Genomic DNA, 12124 nt, shown 5'->3' with positions numbered 1-12124 from the left:
TATTCTTTGGGAAAGACACTCCAGAAAGAATAAGAATGAGCCTGGTGGGGCGGCTAGGTGGCGCAGTGAATAGAGCACTGGCCTTGGAGTCAAGAGTACCTGGGTTCAAATCCTACCTCAGACACTTGATAATTACCCAGCTGTGTGGCCTTGGGCAAGCCACTTAACCCTACTGCCTTGAAAAATCTAAAAAGAAAAAGACTGAGCCTGGTTTAAATAGTCACTCTTCATTGTAATGTTGTGCCTACAAATGCATATGGTTGGTATACATCAACAGTTCATGCATCTTTCTAATCTCTTCCTTTCTCTTAAATTCCATAAAAGCAGATGCGGACATAGAACATCTTAAAACACGTCCAATCTTCCCCCACCCCCTCTCTGAAGCACAGTGACATTCAGTAGGGACAAATTGCTGAGAAATGTAAATCTGTACTACAAAACCTGGAAAACACTGCCAATATTTTGAAGTTAACCTTTCCAAAGGAGGTTAATGAACTATGCAAATGAAATCACATTCCAATTTAAGGAGAGGAATTCAAGAATTTCTTCAGATTGAACTTACTTGATTTTATGCTCAAAAGGCATTTGAGTTAACACAAGAACCATCTTTTTGCATTTTAAAAATCTTCCTTGTACTTCAATTCTACAAACTCTAATGGAATTCCTGAGAATTGTGTGATGAGACAGGGAAAGGAGAGTGCATTGTGTGCTATGAGCCCAAGTTAACCAGGTATCACTTTGTGACATTCAGGTTACCATTTAAGGACTTTAAATTTTGTTATAAGCAATTGCACCATCATTCATTCAACCAACTTGCTGAGTAAAGGACAGAAATTATAATAGTACTGGTTGTGAAGTCATTTTTAAAAATCATTTCTGACTTTTTTGTGGGGGTTTTCTTAGCAAAGATACTAGAATGGTTTGCCATTTCCTTTTCCAGTTACTTTTTCAGATGAGGAAATTGAGGCAAACAGACTTAAGAGATTTGTCTTCAGTCACACAGCTAGTAAATGAGACTGGATTTGAATTCAAGTCTTTCTGGTTACAAGCCCCAGTGTTCCACCATTGTCACCTAATGCCACCTAACCACCATGATACTGGTGTCCAGTATCTGGATAATTGTCATTATATTTAATCATATTGAGTTTGGAGGAAATAAAGCAGAATCATAAAAGTTAATGTCTGAATGGTTGTTAGGTGCAATAAAGGAAAGAAAGGAGATTTGGGTTAGAATTCCATCTCAGACTGTGATCATGGACAAATTACTTAACATTTCTGGTTCTCATCTGTAAAAAGGGGGTAATAAACTGGATTGTTAGTGGGGAAGTGCTTTATGGATCTTATTATATAGCTCACCTCTTCCAAATAATAGGGGGAAATGACTATAATTGAAACAGTGAGAGCAACATTGCATGGACCTTTGAATAAGCTTTGGAGTTTAGGGACTTATTGTCATAGAATACATGGCTAATACTGATTGAACTGAAGTCATCATTGATTCATCAAATGACTGCCTTTGGGCAGCTAGGTGGCATAGTGAATAAAGTTTTCCATCTGTGTGATTCTGGGCAAGTCACTTAACCCTATTTGCCTCAGTTTCCTTAACCTTAAAATAATTTGAAGAAGGAAATGGCAAACCATTCAAATAATTTTGCCAAGAAAACCCAAAAATGGTGCCATGAAGAATCAAACATGCCTCAACAATAACTGCCTTTCCCTTGAATACATTTAAATTACTTAATGAACATTTCTAGAGACCAATTTAGAAAAATGAGTTTTGGGGAAATGGAAAGAAAAGCATCCACAAAATTGCATTGATCTTGCTTCAGCAGAATAAAGTCAGCAGAGGTGGTTTATAAAAACCTGCTTTCAAAACAAGCATTTAGTACTTTATTCAATTCAATTCAACATTTATTCAGTTCAATCTCTATAAAGAGACTACAAGGCCCTATATTGGGGGACTCAAAGACAAAAGATTAGTCCTTGTTCTGGAGCATCTTATTTGCCACTAGCAATGACCCTTTTAGCTCATACAACTCAGGATATGGAAGGGTACCGTTCATCATGCTCAAAGGGAAATACCTCAGGTTTCTTCAAACAAACAGCAGCATATCAAATGCTCATTAATATACTTCTGTCTCCAAGTACTGTGATCTATGAACCTAAGTGCCTGCAGCAACAGCTCTGCTTAGACATGTTCAATTAAATAAACAAGCATTTATTGCACTACTAACAGTTTTTTTAAGGGGAGGGAGGATGAAGTTAAGTGATACAGTGGATAAATGAACTTGGAGTCAGAAAGATCTGAGTTCAAATCCAACTTTAGATACTTAAGAGGTGTGTGACCCTGGGCAAGTCACTTCACCCTGTTTGCCTCAGTTTCCTCATCTTTAAAATGAGCTTGAGAAGGCAATGGCGAACCACTGCAGTGATTTCTGCAAACCCCAAATGGGATCAAAGTTAGATGGGATTGAAAAATGACTTAACAAGAACAACAACAACAACATTTCATGCCAGAGATCATCCTAGGTGCTGAGCACACAAAGACAAAAGTAAGCAACCTTGAAGTGTTTGCATTTCATTCTTTGAGTCTGTTAATATATTTAAGGCTTTATAACAGCTGGTTTAAGGAAAGATCAGGGATCCAAATTTAATGCCCTTTAAGTGAAGTCCATTGTTCTTTCTACTAGACCATGCTGTCTCCATAATGTACTACTACACAAAATATATCAGTGTCCTATTTTTATTCTATTCAATGGTAAATTTATGCTCCAGAAAAATCCTTCCCCTAAAAATGCATCAAAGACTCCAAAGAACCACTCAAATCTTTAGTAGCCTTCATTTTTATTCAATGAATTCTCCCTAGTAGAATATAAGCTCTATGAAGGACAGTCTTGCTTTTCTAAAAGTGTCCCTAGTGTCTAGCTCATAATCACATAATAATTTGTTGCTTTTTATGTATTCCAGATTGCTTTTCTTACATCTTGTATCTCTGATTAGTTTGGAAATTTTTGTTTAGGTGTTACTGTAGTATAGAAGATTAAACTTCTAAAACAAGTAACCTCAGCCCCTTCAGAGACAGATGTGGCAGCAGTTGCCAATAGCTATACTCAAATAATGTTGAATAATAAGTCTAGAGGGACAAAGGCTTAATGGAGGGAGATTTGAAAATGTCATTCAATAAGAATGAGTATTTTACAAATAATCCCATTCCTTCATACCAGACAAAGGCAGGATGGGAAAACCCTCCCCCTTAAATTTAGATAAGCAGTAGGTTTAGTTACTGAATTATACATGGGTGAGAGGTATGTATTTTAGGGTAGAAAAGCAGAGACTCTGCCAAAGAAGGAACAATGAAGAGACATAAAAATCTGTTTTATTGGGAAATTGAAAGTTTTAATTTCTTCAGTTGCTGAAATACCAAAAAATACCAACTTCAGTTGTTAAAAACCATAAAAATATCTGGATTCACACACAAAATAATCCTGGAAAAAGAAATCCCTCTAATTGCAGTAGCTTCTGAGTAGCATGGCATAGCTTGAAGAGTTCTGCTATACAGCCTCACGTGCACCATTGTGAAATGGAAGAAAGCACTGGAATGCCAGTAGGATCAAACTAGGGAGGAAATTAGGGATCTATATTTTCTATGCAGGAGTTTCCTCCAATAAAATAGATTATAACAATAACAAAATAGCTAAGATTTATATTAAGGTTTAAAAAGTGCTTTATACTTATTTTATATCATTTGATCATTTGACAACAATCCCAGAAGGTAGATACTATTATTATCAATCTTCATTTTACAGATAAGGAAACTGAGGCTGAGAGAGATTAAATGATTTATTCAGTGTCACATAGCCAGCAGATGTTTGAAGGAAGACTTCTAGTTACTCTGCCAAGATACCTACTACCAGTCATAATCCATCTATGCCTGCCCTTCTTCAGAGGCAGCTGTATTATATGTCTAATTGCCGTATAGCAACATCGGTAGAATCTTAGTATTGAAAATATGGGGTCTTTGCTTTCATGGCAAGTTTGAGGTCAAAAAAGCAGCTTTGCAATTTTCTGAAAGCAATATAACCTGTTCTTTTCCTTCTATTCAACCCAAGGTCCAGCATTTTGTTCTTTTATACTGTCTGTTTCAGATACAATGGAAAAAAAATCTCTTTGGGTTTCCTTTCAAATGTATATTAAAATCTGGGGAACCAGATAGGCTTCATCCACTTGGTCTTTCCTGGACAGAAAGGCAAAATTCCTTTATATGAATATAAATTTGTTCAGGAAAGTCTCAGATGCAATATCTTGGGGAATTATACAATAAGGACAATTTCATCTGCAAAAAGGGACACTTACCTAGACTCTGCACTACTCTCTATCTTTGTTTTAAGCCTTTGTTAATGTTTATTTATAATCATAGGGAGACTGAATAACATTATTTCTGCTATTACATTGTCAAAATTTTTTTCTTTGCAAAGTAATGGCGTCAAATGACTTGTCCAAGGACACACAGCTAGGTAATTATTAAGTGTCTGAGACCAAACTTGAACTCAGGTCCTTCTGACTCCAGGACTAAGTGCTCCATCCACTGAGCTACCAAGCTGCCCCTAAACATTGTCAAGAATGCTTGAATGATTTTGATGTACAAATATGAGAGACATCATTTTGTAAAAAAGACTAAGATTTTCTACTGAACAAAATGCATTTTAATAATCAACAAACAAAATGGGATCTTAGATATTTTTTCCCCAATTAAATGTGAAATGGTAAAGCTGTGGCCTAGGATTGTTAGGTGATGAAGTGGATAGAATAAAGATGGGTCCTGAGTTCAAGTCAGGCCTCATTTACCAGCTGGGTGATTTTAGGCAAGTCACTTCACCTTGTTTGCCTCAAGTTTCCTCATCTGTAAAGTGAGCTGGAGAAGGAAATGGCAAAACACTCCAGTGCCTTTGCCAAGAAAACTCCAAACGCCTGGAAGGATTTGCATGAACTGATGCTGAGCAAGATGAGCAGAACCAGAAGAACACTGTATACCCTAACAGTAACATGGAGATGATGATCAACCTTAATGGACTTGCTCATTCCATCAGAGCAACAATCAGGGACAATTTGGGGATATATGCAATGGAGAATACCATCTGTATCCAGAGAAAGAATTGTGGAGTTTGAACAAAGACCAACGACTGTTACCTTTAATTAAATATATATATATATATATATATGTTTAGGTTTTTGCAAGGCAAATGGGGTTAAGTGGATTGCCCAAGGCCACACAGCTAGGTCATTATTAAGTGTCTGAGGCCGGATTTGAACTCAGTTACTCTTGACTCCAGGGCCGGTGCTCTATCCACTGTGCCACCTAGCCACCCCCAATAAATATATTTTTTAAAAAATTTAAAAAACAAACAAAAAAGACAACAATAACAAAGAAAGAAAACACCAAAAGGGGCCATGAAGAGTGAGATGTGACTAAAAAAAGACTTAACAACCACAAGATGTAGTCTGCTGTTGAAAACTGCTTGCAAAAGTCTTGAGTCTTCTTGTTATCTACTAATACCACTCTGATTTCAGTACTTCAGTAATTGCCTGGCTTATATGTGAGACAATTCTAGTCTTCCCCAAGCTGAGATTCAATCTCATCCTTCTTAGCACAAAAGATCATTTAGGAGCATTTCATCTGAAATGCATTTTGTAAACTGCTTTAATTTCCTTGGGACAAGGAATTATACTTTACTCTTCTTTAAATTTCTTATCCCTAGTACATTGTTTATGCTCAGTAGACACTTATTGAATGAATAAAGTAATGAAGCAATGAAATAGTTCTCATTTCATCTATGATCTTGCTCCATAAATCATTCCATATTTCTCAATACATCTTCAATCTCTTCCCCTGTAGATCCTTCAGTTTGTATACATTCTGAAGTATTCTGTATCTTAATAAAAAAAAATTTTTTTAAAGCTCAAGCTCTTTTTTTTGACTTGCCCATCCTCGGGATGTCATTCAATTTCTTGCTTCCATCTACTTCCAAACCCCTAGAAAGAAAAGTCTATAGTTTCTGACTCCACTTCCTTATCATTCCCCTTATTGCCCAACTCACTGAATCTGTCTGTACTTACAATTTTCTTCAAGGTCACTTAAGCCCTCCTTCATGTCAAAAACAATGACCCTCTGCTAATCATACCTTCCTTCTTGACACCTGAGCATGGTAAATTAACTTGACAGCACTAGATCAGGTAAATTTTCACCCTACAAGGCTAAGAAAAATATAAAGTAAAAATTGTAGAGGCACTGCCTGACCACAAGAGAAATGGTTGATTATCCTCTGAAACATAATTTGCTAATATATGCTGGAAGAGAACAGTAGGACATGGAAGTAGATAGAGAGAATTAGTCAAAAAAAGAATCATATACTTATAGCAGGAGAGATCTTAGGGTTGTCCAGTCCAACCTACTCATTTTACAGTTAAGGAAACTTTGGCCTGGTGAGATTTAGTAACTTGATGAGGTAGGAGAGCTAAATCTTGAACTCGGATCCTTGGATTCCAATGAAGTATTTATTTTCTTTTCTATCACAATTCCCCTCTAGCAGAAAGAAGTACCTAGGTAGGGACAAATTGAAGCTCATAGGCATTCATTTCCCTTAGGATAATTAAAGATGCTATGGAGTAAGGTGGACAAAATTTGGGGATCACTGGACCATCATCATGAAAAAATGTCCAAATCATCAGAAAAGACAAGCTTATATTAAATAAACTAAATTTCAAACAATAGGAAAAAATTATTATCTTTAGTTTCAGGCTGGATAAAATAGAGCCCTTGAAGAGGGCTTTCAAAGAGATCTTGAAGCTTAATGGTCAAAGAAATTCCTGTCAAGGTCACTACACAAGAAAACTTGTACACCTGAACATACAGAATGGGAGACTGAACAACAGGATACCCTACAGATAAATGCTATTTAAGCTCAACTTTGTCTGAACTGCTGCCTGGGAATCTTCTCAATCATCTCATGTTGACATTTCTCTAACCATTCCAAATCTTTTTTGATCCTTTTTAAGCACCTAAGCCCACCCACCTTAATCTTAAAAGATGGCTTGGTTACTGTATTGAGAAGATTCAGTCCATCTTATATGAAACCCTTCATTTTCTTTCCTATCCATCTCTTCACCTATTGCTCTTCACTTCACATGTTTCTAAGAAATGTCCCTCTCCCCCCACTCCGCACTCCTGCCAAATTCTCTACTTCTGTCCTCTATCTTATCTCGATCCTGCCTCATCCAAGAATTTGATACATCAGTTATCCCTTCTTTCCCTTGCATCTTCATATATCTTTCTCTACTGTTTCGTTTTGCTTGAGGCTTCCTGAAATAATTACAACTTTCCTCTCCACACCATCAGGACTTTGGGGAACAGCTGAGATGAGTAGGTGGTATTAGTACTTTCTTCCAGACCTGCTGTTAGCTGGCCTGCATTTAAGAGAATCAGAGAGAATGGAGCAGGTATATATCACTGATCAAATCAGTCTCATATTTGAATGAGCGCATGCAAATTTATGGAGAATATAGACAATTAGGTGACTTTTTGAAAGTGACTAGGGAACAAAGGTGAGAGTGATGGTAAATATTTAAGAACCAGGTCTCTGAGAAAGGATGGCATAATTTTGCACTGAATTTGCAATATTAGCACTTTATCTTTATCTTATGTCTAGATAATCCGCAAAATAATAAATCAGCACTGCCAATTTTCATGGAATAAATGCTCACACTGAAAATTTAACAAATGGCTCTCTCTAGCCTTTAAGATAGGAAGTCATGGTTGAAGAGATCTTAGGAACCAATTAGTAGACAACCAACTAGCTATGACAGTCTAACTAGGAATAATCCAAACTCCTCTTGAAGTCTTTGCTAATGAAAAGTCTTCCTGGTTCCCCTGGTCCGAAAGTCCATTTCAATTTTGGATAATTACAGAGCTTTCAATTGGTGAATCAAGGGCTTAATTGTTGCTATCCCTCAAGGTAAACAGCTTACAGTTTTCTCTTTGAAAGCTTTAGAGAGGGGCAGCTAGGTGGTGCAGTGAATAGCACACCAGCCCTAGAATCAGGAGGACCTGAGTTCAAATTTGACCTCAGACACTTAATAATTGTCTAGCTGTGTGATTTTGGGCAAGTCACTTAATATTGCCTTAAATAAAATAAATTTTTTTTTAAAAAAGAAGGATTTAGAGATCCTTTTTATGAACCTTTCTGAAATGGAAAAAGAATAAGGGAAAAAATATGAACCCAAAGGTTCTCTTCAAATATAATACTTATAACTGCTATATTCTTTAAAAAAAAAAGGAAGAAAAAAATGACCAAGAATAAAAGACAATTTTCCAGTACTTTTGGAACAGTATCAGGCAATATGTAGACTTCATGCTGGCAGTGGCTGCCAGGCTATGGGAAGAAAACAGCTCATGAAAAATCTCACTCAATCCATACGACCCAGTATGATCAATGGCTATAAAACTATGTCAGTAACAGAGAAACACACTCAAATTGAGAAAGGCTTCTACATTTCTGAGCAACCACAGACAGGAATCTCTAATTTTAATCTCCATCTGTGAAGAGGAAGACACCATTGCCTAAGAGTCTGGATTTTATACAAGATGAATGATACAGATGCCAAAGATATAAACACCAAATGGATTCCTATTTCTGACTGGGAAACTGTGACCTACATACACGCCTCGATGCTGTGGAAAGTAGAGAGCTTAGGCAAAGAACTACTTAATCTTCTGAAACCTCCCTCAGCAAATGGCAGAAAGGGGGGGGGGAAGAGAGGACTCTAGTAGGATTCATCTTCACAACTTAAAAGAAATGAACCCACTCAATGCAATGTGGAAAAACAAATGTTGAAATAATGAATAACTCTGAAGGTTCCCCCTCTTTAGCTGCCATTGTGAAATTTTTTGTCTTCCAGAAATGGTAGATGTAGTCATTTATGCAGAAAAGGCTACTTCACTGTGAATTATAGGTAAAGAAGAGCAGTTTGAGGGGAAATAGGAGGAATTAATTGGTTAGTTTGGTTGGTTCTTGTCCTTCATTCTTTTTTTCCCCCATAAGGCAACTGGGGTAAGAGACTTGCTGAGGGGCACAAAACTAGTAAGCGTCAAGCATTAGGTTCTCCTGACTCCAGGACCTATTCATTACATCATCTAGCTGCCCTGTTGTCCTTTGTTCTTGAAGAGGATTAAAAAGAGATAGCTGGAGTCAGGGTTCCATTTGTTCTGAGGTTGATCGGACCAATGTGAGCTAGGAACACTCCACCACAGGTCAGAGAGAAATAGTTCATGTGAATAGTTGGAATAAATAGAAGGAAGAGTAGACTACTGAGAAAGGAGTTCAACTCTACTCATCTTCAGAGGGTAGAACTAGAAGCACTGGGCAGAAGATGCAAAGAGGCAAATTTAGGCTTCCTCTAAGGGAAAATTTAATTAATGCTGTCCAAATATCTTAAAAACTCCATCACTAGAGGTCTTAGAGAGCACTTGCCTAACAATTGCCAAATAAAATCAGAACGGTTCTCATTGTTACATCATCTGAAGCTATGTGATAGAAACTAAGATCTTTAGTTTTAGAAGTTGTTGTTTGTCCTTCATGTTCAAAGAGGACCAATGTCATCACAAGTCTTGATTTGCCACAAATTGGATTTAAGTGAGGTAGAGTTGTGCAAAATTTTCAGCCTCAATTTTTTTTCCTGAGTCATCAAACTCCAGTGGCAGGACAAAAGTCAGGATGACTTTTAAAGGCATTGATGTCCACCTTTTATGAATCCTCATGTGTGGCTCCAAGAAACTGTAGTATGTACATTGGCCATATAACCATTTTGGGAAACAGGTTAAACTAAGTTAAGACAGCAAATAGATATCAGACTTGTCAATGAATTAGGGGAAGGTGAGTTAGGGAAATGTCTACCCTAAGCATGTGAAGACTTTTCCCAGCAAAGTGAGTTGATGAGAGCAATTTGTTTCAATGGCCGCAAAAGAGACTGAAGCAGGTGCTGTGAAATGCTTAGAGCTTGGTCAGACATCAAAAACACCAAGGTCAGATTCAGAGGTGGGCTTTCAGAGATAATCTAGTCCCAAATCTTCAGTTTATAGATGAAGAAATTGAAGCCTAGAAGGAATCACAGTCTCTTCAAACTAGAAGGGATTTCAGAGTCATTAAATTTAACTCTCTTCATTTTATAGATAAGGAAACTGAGCTCCAGAGAGATTAAGAGGTTATCTTGGATGACTTGCTCAAGGTTACACAGCTAATTAAGAATCTGAATCAGTATTCCAATCCAGGTTTTCCTGAGTCCAAGTTTAGTATTTACTGACTATTACTATTAGCATTAGCATTTCTATACTGCCTACTAAGTGAAAAAACACTTCTACATAGCCTCTTGTGCTGAGTATTTTACAAATATTATCTTATAGTAATTATTTTATCCCCACACTCTTGATTTGATTATATTGGTCGCTTTTGTATTTATATTGTGAAGTTTGGTTCATAAACAAGAATTTGATGTAAGTCATAAGAAAAAACATATACCTGAACATGTGGATAGAAGGTCTGTGCTTGACTGAATTCGTGAAGCATTGTAGATAGGAAACCTGGATTTCATTATTGGGTAGCTAGGTAACTTTGTTTCTCCACAGGACATTCTTTGGACATTATCTTTACTTCAAAGAATAATATAACTAGATGCAGTTAGGACATCAAAGTCTACTGGACTTTGGATCCAGAAAGAGAATCCTTTTTCATAGGAAAACAATTCCAGTTGTTTGTAGGTTGTGAGTACACATGGAAATACAAACAAACCAAAAAACTGTTTTAATAGTAACTTGCCAGTTAACTATATAAGGAAGGTCTACATATAATCACATACGTTCTTTCTTCTTAAGCTTTCAAAAACAAAAGCACATCTGTCTTTCACATAAGAAAGTAAAACAGGTTTTAAGTAGGTTTTACTATTATCTATTACTATTACCATTATCTATCCTTTCAATTATTAAACATTTTCTATACTTAAGGTACTATGCTGAGTGCTAGGGGTTCAAAGAAAGGTATAAAACATCTCTTGCACTTAAGAAGCTAATATTCTAATTGTAGAGACAATATGTAAATTAATAGGTACACACAAGCTCAATATAGGGCAGATAGAAGGTAGCCTTAGGGTGCAGACCCTAATACCTGCAGAAACTGAGAAAGACTTCCTAATCTTCAACTGAGCCTTATAGAATTCCAGGGCTTCTAATAGATAGAAGCTAGAAGGTAGAACACCCAGGCATAGGATAGCCAGAGCAAAGACTAAGAGAGAGGAGATGGATTGTTTTATGCAAGCAACAGTTAAGTAGGTGATTTTCATACGTGGGTTGTGGAGTGATTAAGAGAGGAGAGTTGTAAACCTGATAAAGTAGAAAAGGGTCAAGCCCTGAACTTTAGCTGCTAAACAAAGGTAACAGAGTCAAGAGAGTTGCTTAAGTAAGGGAAGGTGACAGGATAAGATCTGTGCTTTAGAAAAATCACTTTGGTAGCTGTGTGGAGGATGAGTTGGAACAAGAAGAGATCTGAGGCAGAGGGAGACCAATCAGCAGAATGTTACAATAATTCAGGTGAGAGGTAATGGTCAGTCTTGGTGGTGGCAATGTGAGTGAAGAGAGATGTTGTAAAAGGAGAAATTACATCAGACTGCATGTGAAGTAAGAATGAGGAAGTACGTATGACACTGAGGTTGTGATCAGGACTGGCAACCCTTGACAGCAATATGGAAAATTAGAAGAGAGAAGGTTTTGGGGAAAAGGAAGAAGCAACAAGTTGACATGTAGAGTTTGAGAAATCTACAGCTCATCCAGTTCGAAATATCCAATAAGTTGATGAAGACTGTAGTTCAGGACAAAGTCAAGACTAAATACAAGTATCTGGACTCAGGAATGTTGCTATTTGGTCATTTCAGTTGTGTCCAATTCTTCATGGAGAAGTTTGCCATTTCCTTGCCATTTCCTTCTATAACTCATTTGACAGAAGGGTAGCTCGGTGGCGAAGTGAATAGAGCACTGGCCTTGGGATCAGAGGACAGGAGTCCTCTGGGCTCCACTGAGCTTCCA

The 12124-nt window shown here is 37.1% G+C and overlaps 1 protein-coding gene across 4 annotated transcripts in view; it reads right to left on the bottom strand.

Moving 5' to 3' along the window:
• ZDHHC14 (zDHHC palmitoyltransferase 14) overlaps nt 1-12124 on the bottom strand; it is a 354193-nt gene that overhangs the window by 136453 nt on the left and 205616 nt on the right. The window lies entirely within an intron of this gene.

Source organism: Macrotis lagotis, chromosome 5, assembly GCF_037893015.1.
Source record: "Macrotis lagotis isolate mMagLag1 chromosome 5, bilby.v1.9.chrom.fasta, whole genome shotgun sequence".
Taxonomy (NCBI): Eukaryota; Metazoa; Chordata; class Mammalia; order Peramelemorphia; family Peramelidae; genus Macrotis; species Macrotis lagotis.
The sequence above is the reverse complement of the archived record's forward strand: the minus strand, read 5'-3'. Positions and strand labels throughout refer to the sequence as shown.